Below are 10,750 nucleotides of genomic sequence, written 5' to 3'. Positions count from 1 at the left end.
CTGTACTGCCGATCAATCTTTTTAGATTTTCCAGATCTTCTTGATTCAGTCTAGGAAGATTGTATTTTTCTAAGTACTGGTCATTTCTTCTAAGTTATTAAATTTGGTGTTATATACTTTTTCATAGTATTCTTGTATGATCCTTTGTATTTCTGCGATGTCAGTCATAATTTCCCCTATTTCATTCTTGATTTTGTTTATTTGTGTTCTTTCTCTTTTTTCTTTAGTGAGTCTACCCGGGGGGTTGTCAATTTTATTAACCTTCTCAAAAAAAAAACCTCTTCATTATATTTACTTTTTCTTTTTTTTTTTGTTTTCGATTTCATTTATTTCTGCTCTAATCTTTATTATTTCTTTTCTTCTGCTGACATTAGGCCTCATTTGTTCTTCCTTTTCTAGTTTTTTAAGATGAAGTGTTAGGTTTTTTATTTGGGCTCGTTGTTGTTTTTGGAGATAGGCCTGTAATGTTATGGATTTTCCTCTTATGACCACTTTGGTCGTGTCCCAAAAGCTTTGATATGTTGTACTGTCATTATCATTCATTTCTATGTATCTCTTGATCTCTCTTTTTATTTCTTCTCTCACTCAGTTATTCTTCAGTAGTGTGTTGTTTAATCTCCATGTATTTGTGGTTCTTCCTGATTTCTTTTTGCTGTTGATATCTATTTCAAAACATTATGATCAGAGAATATGGTTAGTATGCTTTCAACCCTCCCATATTTGTTGAGGCTATTTCTGTGTCCCAGTATGTGGTCGATTCTTGAGAATGTTCCATGTGCACTAGAGAAGAATTTATAAGCAGCTGTTTTGAGATGGAAGGCTCTGTATATGTCAATTATGTCCAGTTGGTCTAATGTGTCATTTAAGGGTGTTATTTCCTTACTGATTTTTCTGTTTGGATGATCTGTCCATATCTGACAGTGGGGTATTTAGGTCCCCTACTACAATAGTGTTTTGGCCTGTTTCTCCCTTTAGTTCTGTCAGTAATTGCTTTACATATTTTGGGGCTCCCTGATTGGGAGCATAGATATTAATAAGTGTTATGTCTTCTTGGTGCATGATTCCCTTTATCATTATGAAGTGTCCCTCAGTATCTTTCTTTACCTTTTTGATTTTGAAGTTTATTTCATCTGATATTAGTACCGCTACTCCCACTTTTCTCTGGATGCCATTTGCTTGAAATATCATTTCCCACCCTTTTACTTTGAGTCTTTATTTGTCTCTGGAGCTGTGATGTGTCTCCTGGAAGCAGCATATGGTTGGGTTTTGTTTTTTGATCCATTCTGCAACTCTGTGCCTTTTTATTGGTGAGTTCAGTCCACTTACATTTAGGGTGATTATTGAAATATGAGGTCTTCTTATAGCCATTTTATCTTTCGCTTTCTGGTAGCTTGGTGTTTCCATTGCTTCCTTGTCCTCGTGTTTCTGTTTTCTTTCTTTTGGTTGGATTTTGTGAGTTTTTCCTCTGATTCTTCTTGTTTTATGTTATATACTTCAGTTCTGACTCTATGGCGTGTGGTTACCATTACAAATATGAAAAAGATAGTTATATATATACAGTCATCCATTTTCTTCTGTGTGTGCCTTATCTCCTTTCCCCTTCGTGAATTTGGATCTTTGAATTCCCCCCTTTTCAGTCATCGTTGTCTCAATTTGTTCCTATGTACGCAGAACGTTCATTACTCTCTTGTTATAACAATTCTCTTCTCATTTAAGCTTATAATGCCCTGTTCTTAGTAAGGATTGCATTCCTCTGCTTCTATTTGCATGATAGTCACTTTACTCCTAATTATGTATTTTTTGTTGTTGTTATTTTGTTTTAGGTGAGCTGACCCCTTTCAGAATTTCCTGTAGTGCAGGCCTTATAGTGGAGAATGCCTTCAATTTTTGTATGTCTGAAAAGATCTCAATTTTTCCTTCATACCTAAAGGAGAGCTTAGCTGGATACATTATTCTAGGCTGGAAGTTCCTTTCACTTAATTGTTTAAATATTTGATTCTATTCCTTTCTGGCTTGTAATGTCTGTGCTGAGAAGTCCGATGATAATCTAATGGGTTTTCCTTTATACGTTACCATTTTCTTCTCCCTGGCTGCCCTGAGAATTGTCTTTGTCATTGATTTTTGATAACTTTAATACAATGTGTCTTGGTGAAGGCCTTTTTGGGTTGAGAAAATTGGCTGTTCTGTTGAACTTGAATTCCAAGTTCCAGCTCATTCCTTAGATTTGGGAAATTCTCATCAACTATTTTTCTGAAAATGCTTTCTAGTCCCTGCTCCTTTTCCTCGCCTTCGTTAATGCCCATTATTCTTATATTTCCTTTCCTGATGGTATCAGCTGTTTCCTGTATTTCTCTTTCATTATTTTTCATTCTTTGGTTTCTCTCTCTGCTTCCTTCTGATTTATTTCTAGATTTCTGTCTTCGATATCACTGATCCTTTCCTCCATTTGGTTGACTCTATTTCCCAAGGTTGCAACTCTTGCGGTGTGTTTTTTTATCTCCAGAAGTTCTATTTGGTTCTTTTTGAGGGTTTCAATCTCCTTGCTCTGCTCATGTAGCTGTTTTTGCAATTTCTGAAATTGTTAATATGACTTGTTTCAGAACTCACTGAGTTTTTTCAGATGTACCAGCCTGAATCCTCTCACTTGAGTCGCATATTTCTATATCCATAAGGTAATTTTCTGGAGATTTTTCTCTTTCTTTCTGCAATGCCTTGTCATCTTTGTTGTTCATGGTGTTTAATGGACTATTTTTCTACTTGGGCATTAATGGAAGTGTATTCTGCGTTTTTTTCCCGAAAGAAGATTTATTACATAAAAGTTTCTCTTTAGCCTGCTGCAAAGAAGGCACTTTTCTTTTGGTTTCAAGTAGGTATCATCTCAGCCTCTTAGATCCCTGCTTTATATAATGCCTTAATAATGTCTTTTGTTTTTTTTTTCTCATAGATGTTTAATCTTTCTTACTACTCTCTGTCTCAGTTTTTGTCTGTGTTAGTGACAGTTTCGGTAGCATTTGCTCAGATTTCCCAGGGGCTCTGCGGTGATCGGTCTCAGAGGTTATGGGGGTAGTGGCCTTCTGGATTGAGGGTTGGGGGCTGTGACTCTGTTTCAGTTTTGCAACCAGGGCCGGTAGAAATCAACTGTTCTTTCTCTGCAGTCCCGTCCCACTGCTCTGCTTTCTGTCCTGATGACTGAGCCCTGCAGCTGGCTGCATAGAAAAGTCCTGGTACTTCTAGGCAGGGCTAAACAGAGATGTCACCGCACCTTCTCTACTCCCCCTCCTCCTGCAAAGAGCTTCGGTGGCTGCGACAGGCAGCGTCTTTTTTTGTCCCAGTCCACCACCCGACACCCGGGGTTCTGACCTAAAGTCACTCTTATGTGCAGATCCCATGCTCAGACATGCTAGTGTTCAGGTTGGGTGTTTTTTGTTCAGTTTTAGACGTTCAGCTTATTGTTGTTTCAAGGGGAAAGATCTGAGGATGTCTCTCGCTCTGCCATATTTTCCCAGAATCACCCAAGAATTTGAAATTAACTTGTTCTTTTGATAATCTCATAATAAGAGATAAAGTTCTGTAATAAATTCATTAATCTATTTCACAACATTCAGATTTGGTAAACAAGGCTGTTTAACTCACTATTTTCTTTACATCTCAGTATGAAGCTTGAGAAATTATAAAATCTTAATCTCCATCCTTGCCCTTTAGGTACCTTCAGAAACCACATTTTCCATGTGGGTGACATACAGCTTCCTTTGAATGAATAGCCCCCTTGGATCTAATACACATCATTATGTGAAAATTTATTCTAAGCCCACTGTAGAGAGGCATGGCTTGGAGCCCTGTCCTAAAGCTTTTTCTCATGGCTGTTTGCCTCGGGTTCTATTGTACAGAGTCCCTGTTTATTGGAAACTGGTCTCTGGACCTACTCACTTGGGTGCCATCACCAGCCTGGCAGATTTTATCAGATGGGAATGAACAGATTTTCCATAATGCAAGACCTCGTCACAGCATTCCAGTTCAGGAATCTCATTGTTTAACCAATACCTGAAGTCAGAACCTTTTGGAAAATAAATATTTAATTTTTTGGCTCTCTATCACAAACTATCAAGCGCTCCCCAGCAAACTCTCCCAGCCTTTTTTAAAATAGATGCCATGTATATTGGTAGGACTGGACAGATATCAAATAATTGAACTTTTCACTTCTGTGCTTTAAATATCTGAAAAAGGCCAGGTTATGTAATTAGGAACTTCAATAAAGGTTCCAGACTATTCCTTTTGTCTGAGTTTTGGAAATAGTGTTGTGCAGGGGCAATACTAAGCTATATCTTAGACTGCATGAATTATAGGGGTAAGTTCTGCTCAATAATATCACCATCATTATGTATATAATGTTTCCTGTTTCTGAGTTATCATGAAGGAAGGTATAATTTTATTTAAATTAGAATATCTGCTTAATTTTAACCACCTTGAAATAAAAATATGCTTATATGTGCCATCTATTTCTCTCTTTTCTGCCTGCCTTCCTTCCTTCCTTCCTTCCTTCCTTCCTTCCTTCCTTCCTTCCTTCCTTCCTTCCATCTCTCTTCTCTTTGCTCTCTCAAGTAAAAAAAAGTTTAATGTTCTGCATATGGTTTTGTTTTATTTGTCTTTCACTTGTAGGACAGAAAAAGAAGATACAGGTTATACTTAAAGACATGGTTTCCTGTATCCCTAGGGTCTGCAATCTCATGTATTTTAAAATTTTTTTTCAAGATGGAGTTTACATAACATAAAATTTACCATTTTAAAGTGAGTAAGTCTGTGACATTTAGTACATGTATAATGTTGCACAACCACCATCTCTATCTTTTTCTAAAACATTTTCATCTTTCCAAAACAAAATGCTGTACCCATTAACAGTTTCTTCCAATTTCCTCTCCTCACAGCCCCTAACAACCACTATTCTTTTTATGTCTATAAATATAACAATTCCAAATATTTTATATAAACACCATCATCCAAGATGTGACTTTTGTGACCAGCTTCTTTCATTTAGCATAAAGTTTTCAAGGTTCTTCCATGTTGGAGCATGTGTCAGCATTTCATTCCTTTTTTTAATAGATGAATATTTCATTCTATATATATATCAAAATTTGTATATCTATTGATGGTCATTTTGGGCAGTTTCTACCTTTTAGATATTGTAAATAGAGCTGCAATAAATATGCATGTACATAGATTTTTTGAAGTACCCATTTTCAATTCTATTGGGTATATACCTAGAAGTAGAATTGCTAGGTCATATAGTAATTCTATGTTTAACTTCTTGAGGAACTGCCAAACTGTTTTCCCTAGTGCTTGCACAATTTTAAATTCCCACCAGTAATATACAAGGGTACCCATTTCCCCCACTTTTTGCCAACTTTGGATTTTGCTATTGTTTTTATTATTATTATTATTATTATTATTATTATTATTATTATTATTACTATTGCTATCCAATTGTGTGTGACATGGTAACTTGTGATCTTGTACTGTGTAACTTTACTAAATTTGTTTAGTGGTTAGTAGCTCTAGTAGTTTTTCTTGTGGATTTAAAAGACTATCTATATATAGAATCATATCTCCTGTTACTAAAAATAGTTTAACTTCTTTCCCTTGCAAATTAGATGCCTTTTATTTATTTTTTTCTTGCCTAATTGCTCTTCCAGTAAAATGTGAAATAACTGCGATGACATAGTTGTCTTATATTTAGTATGATGTTAGCTATAGATTTTCCATAAGTGTTTTTATTATATTGAGGAAGTTTTCTCTTATTCCTAGTTCTGAGTGCTTCTATCATGAAAGAGTATTGTAGTTTGTCAAATGTTTGTCTGTGTCAATTGATATAATCATGTCGTTTCATTCCTTTTATGCTATTAATTTGGTATATTATGTTGATTTTTTTCATGTTGAACCACCCTTGAATTTCTAGGATAAATCTCATTATGGCATATACATCTTTTAAAATGCTATTGGATTCAGTTTGCTAGTATTTTTTTTTTTTAAGGATTTTTGCACTTGTATTCAAAAGGGATATTGGTCTGTAATTTTCTTTTCTTGTTGTGTCTTTGTCTGGATTTAGTACCAGACTGGATTAGTTTGTCAGAGTGCCATAACAAAATATCACAGACTAAGTGGCTTAAACAACACAAATTTATGTCCTCACAGTTCTGGAGTCTGGAAGTTCAAGATCAAGGTGCCAGTAGGGTTGGTTTCCTCTGAAGCCTCTTTGGTGTGCAGATGGCCACCCTGTTGCTGCCTCTTCATATGGTCTTTTCTCTGTGAATGCACTTCACATGGTCTTTTCTCTGTGAGTGCATGTACCTCTTTTCTTATAAGAGTACCAGTCATATTGGATTAGAACCCCACCCTAATGATTTATTTTCACTTAATTACCTCTTTAAAAACATTATTTTCAAATACAGTTACATTTTTAGGTACTAGAAGTTGGAAGTTCAACATATGAATTTGGAGGAGACACAATTTAGCCTATAACACAGGGTAATACTAACCTCAGAGAACGAGTTAGGTAGTATTTTCTACTTTTCTCTTTTTTGGAAGAGTTTGAGAAGAATCCATGTTAATTCTTCTTTAGATATTTGTAGACTTCAGCAGTGAAGCTATCTGATACTGGACATTCGTTGGGAAGTTTTTGATTACTGATGCAATATTTTTACTTGTTATAAAGTTGTTTAGATTTTTCTATTTTTTTAAATCAGTTTTGGTAACTCTTATGTCTATAGGAATTTGTCCATTTCATTTAGATTACCTAATTTGTTGGCATGCTGTTGTTCAAAGTATTCTCTTATAATCCTTTCCATTTCTGTAAGTTCTATGATAATGTATCCACTTTCATATATGACTTTAGTTATTTGTGACTTCTCTTTTATGTATGTGTGTCAGTCAAACTAAAGTTTTGTAAATTGCTTTTCTACTCTCAATTTCACTTATCTCTAATCCAATTTGTACTATTTTGCTCCTTCTGATAGCTTTGAGTTTAGTTTGTTCTTCTTTTTGTAGTTCCTCAAGGTGTAAAATTAATTAATTGATTTGAGATAGTTCTTCTTTTTAAATGTAGATGTTTACAGCTATAAATTCCCCCAAGCACTGCTTCCACTCCATGCCATGCTTTGTATGCTGAATGTTGTTTTCATTTGTTTCAAGATGTTTTACAATTTGCTTTAGCTCATTTATTTTTACAAGAGTGTGTTGTTTCATCTCCATGTATTTGTGAATTTTCCAATTTTTCTCCTGTTATTGATTTCTAGTTCATTATATTGTAGTAAGAGAAAATACTTTGTATGGTTTCAAATTTTTTTGATTTATTGACTTGCTTTGTGGGTTAATTTATTGTTTATCTTAGAAAATGTTCCATGTATACCTAAGAAGAATGTGTATTCTACTGTGGTAAAGTGGTAAAGTGGTAAAGTGGAAACTAAATTCTACTGTTCAATATATGTCTGTTAAGCGTAGTTGATTTATGTTGTTTAAATGCTCTATTTCTTTATTGATCTTCTGTCTAAATGTTGTGCCAATTATTGAAAGTTATCTGTTGAAGCCTCCAACTATTATTTTAGAACCGTCTATTTTTTCCCTTCAATAGTGCCAGTTTGCTTTGTACATTTTGGGGCTCTCTTGTTTGGTACATATGATTGTTTTATCTTAATAAATTGGTCCTTTCGTCTATAATATGTCCTTATTTATCTCTTGTAATAATTTTTTACTTAAAGTCTATCTGTTACTAGCATAGACACTCCAGCCTTCTTTTTGGTTATCACTTGCATGGAAAATCTTATTTCCATTTTTTTCACTTTCAACTTATATGTTTCTTTGGATCTAAATTAAATAACTTTTAGCATATAGTTGGATAATTTTTTTAAAAATCCATTCATCCAATGTCTGCCATTTGATTGTAGAGTTTAATTGATTTACATTTAATGTAATTGCCAATAGGAGAGAACTTAATTTTGTCCTTTTGCTATATATCTTATAAATTTTGTCCCTCACTTCCTCAAGGCATTTCTGCCTTCTTTCATGTTTAATATTTTTTGTAGAGAATTTGATTTCTTTCCTATTTTCTTATCTCTTTTTGATATTATATTTGTAGTTGCCTTGGTTATTTTAACATCCTCAATATATAAAAATCTAATTTGAATTGATATCAGCATAACTTCAATAGAATACAAAAACTCCATATTTATATAGAGCCCTATTCACCCCTTTATGTTATTGTTGCCACAAATTGCATCTTTATACATTGTGTGCCCAATAACAGATTTACAATTATTTTTATGCATTTATTTTTGAAATCAGGTAGGAAGTAAAAGGTAAAGTATAAATAAAATACTAGCGAGTGTGGAAAAACATGGTGGAGTGAGAGATGTACTCAGATCTTTCCCCTTGAAACAACAATAAGCTAAACATCTAAAACTGAACAGAGAGGGAAGATGGTGGACTAGGTAACAGGGTTTGTCTCCTCCCAGTACCGCATTAAAATTACAACCAAATTATAAAATAATCAATGTGGAGAATCACCTGAAATCCAGCTGATCATAACACCTACATCTAATAATATAAAGAAGCCACATCAAAGCTGGTAGGAGGGGCAAAGTCCCAAATCGGGCTGGACTTGCACCCACGGGTGGTGGAGGATCACCGGGAGGGAGAGCAAGGCTGCAGAGGCTCTCCTGAAGGAGAGGGGAGTATTGGTCTCATTTGGGGGCTCTCCAGCACAGGGTCCCAGCCCAGGAAAGAAGAGATTCCAATAACTCTGACTATAAAAACTAGAGGGGATTCTGGTAATCTGGGTGAGATGGTAGGTGACTGAGTCCCTAGATACCCCTTTAAAGGACCCACACAAAGTCTTTTTGATCCGTGGACACTCACCTGGGACACCAGCAGTGGGTCTGAGGCTCGCACAGGATTCGTTCTGAAAAAAATCTCCATTACCCAGAGTCAGATCGAGGGCTGGAAAGGCAGCCACCATTGCGCCTTAGTCTGGCCCCCCTACAGTGTAAAGTACAGACCACACCAGCTTGATTGTGCCATTAGGAAGTGCTGGTTTGAGGGGATCAGCCCACCCCACCTAACCTGCAGACTGCTGGGGACAGTTGTTCCAAGTGATTCAGAGTGAAATGTTCACAGCAGGGAGGCCATTGTCGTTAGCAGCGTTTCTAATCCCAACAACAGTGGTTAGCACTGTGAGCCCCATTTCAGAGATAGAGTTAGGTAGATTGCTGCTGCAAACACGAACTTGAGCAGATATCGGGGACCGGTGGGACAGTCCCAGACAGCAGCTGGTCTTGCTGTGATCTGGATCTTCTGCAGGAACTCACAACAGTTATCGAATTTTCAGCAAGACTGAGGATGTATTGATCTGACTGCCATTGTCTCTCTGAGACCCCACCCCACCCAATCAGCAGACTGCTGCCAAGCTCAGCTCCTAGTGATTCAGGACCAAGTGTTCACAGTGGGGCAACCACTGTCTCGTCCACTTACTTATAGATCCAGCATAGGCAACAACCATCGGTGGATATCTTTGTAGTTCTCATTGGGTAGCCCTGAGCAATCAAAAGCAGAGACTAATCTTGGCCTACAGGGGAGCCCCTTCCAAGGGGCCACAAAACCAATGCATCTGGAGGTTAGCACTAGACCACAACAGAGCAACTCCTGACTGGTTCCAGTAGTGATACACACAAAGGGTGGTTGCAACAAATATACTGTTAGGGCAAATCCCACTCAGTGGGGTCAGCCCCCACACAACAACTCTTATCCTGAGAGTGCAGCCATTTCTCACAGTTAGTCAGCCTGAACGTTAATACCACCAACTGAACAACAATAAAGGCTTGGTGACAACAGAAGTTCACACACAATCCACACAAAGGTTACATCCTGAGCTCCCAGCACAAGGGATCAGGGAGAGTACACCATTGGGCCACACAGGATACCTTCCACATTAGGCCATCTGGCTAAGGCTGAGAGATGAAACAAATATTCCTGACACATTGAAAAGAACACAGAGAAGCTAATAAAATGAGAAAACAAAGAAACATGCCACAAGTGAAACAACAGGAGAAAACTCCAGAAAAATACAATCTTCCTAGACTGAATCAAGAAGATCTGGAAAATCTAAAAAGATTGATCGGCAGTACAGAAATGGAAACAATCATCAAAAACCTACTGAAAAGTACAAGTCCAGACCAGATGGCTTCACCAGTGAATTCCACCAAACATTCAAAGATGTAATATCTATTCTCCTCAAACTCTTCCAAAAAATTGAAGAGAAGGCAGTACTTCCCAACTCATTTTATGAGGCCAATATCGCCCCGATACCAAAACCTTGTAAAGATAATAGCAAAAAAAAAAAAGAAAATGACAGACCAATATCTCTTATGAACATAGATGCAAAATTCCAAAATAAGATACTAGCGAACCGAATACAGCAACATATTAAAAAGATTATACTCCACGATCAAGTGGGCTTCATCCCAGAGGCACAGGGATGGTTCAACATATGCAAATTGATTCATGTGATACACCACATAAACAAATTAAAAAATAAGAATCATATGATCATATCAATAGATGCAGAAAAAGCCTTCGACAAGATACAGCATCCATTTATGATGAAAACACTTGACAAAATCGGCATAGAAGGAAAGTACCTTAAGATAATAAAGGCCACATATGACAAACCCTCAGCCAACATTACACTTAATGGTGAAAAGCTAAA

This window comes from Pteropus vampyrus, unplaced genomic scaffold, assembly GCF_000151845.1.
Source record: "Pteropus vampyrus isolate Shadow unplaced genomic scaffold, Pvam_2.0 Scaffold44, whole genome shotgun sequence".
NCBI classification, from domain to species: Eukaryota; Metazoa; Chordata; class Mammalia; order Chiroptera; family Pteropodidae; genus Pteropus; species Pteropus vampyrus.
This window is presented reverse-complemented; position numbering follows the sequence as displayed.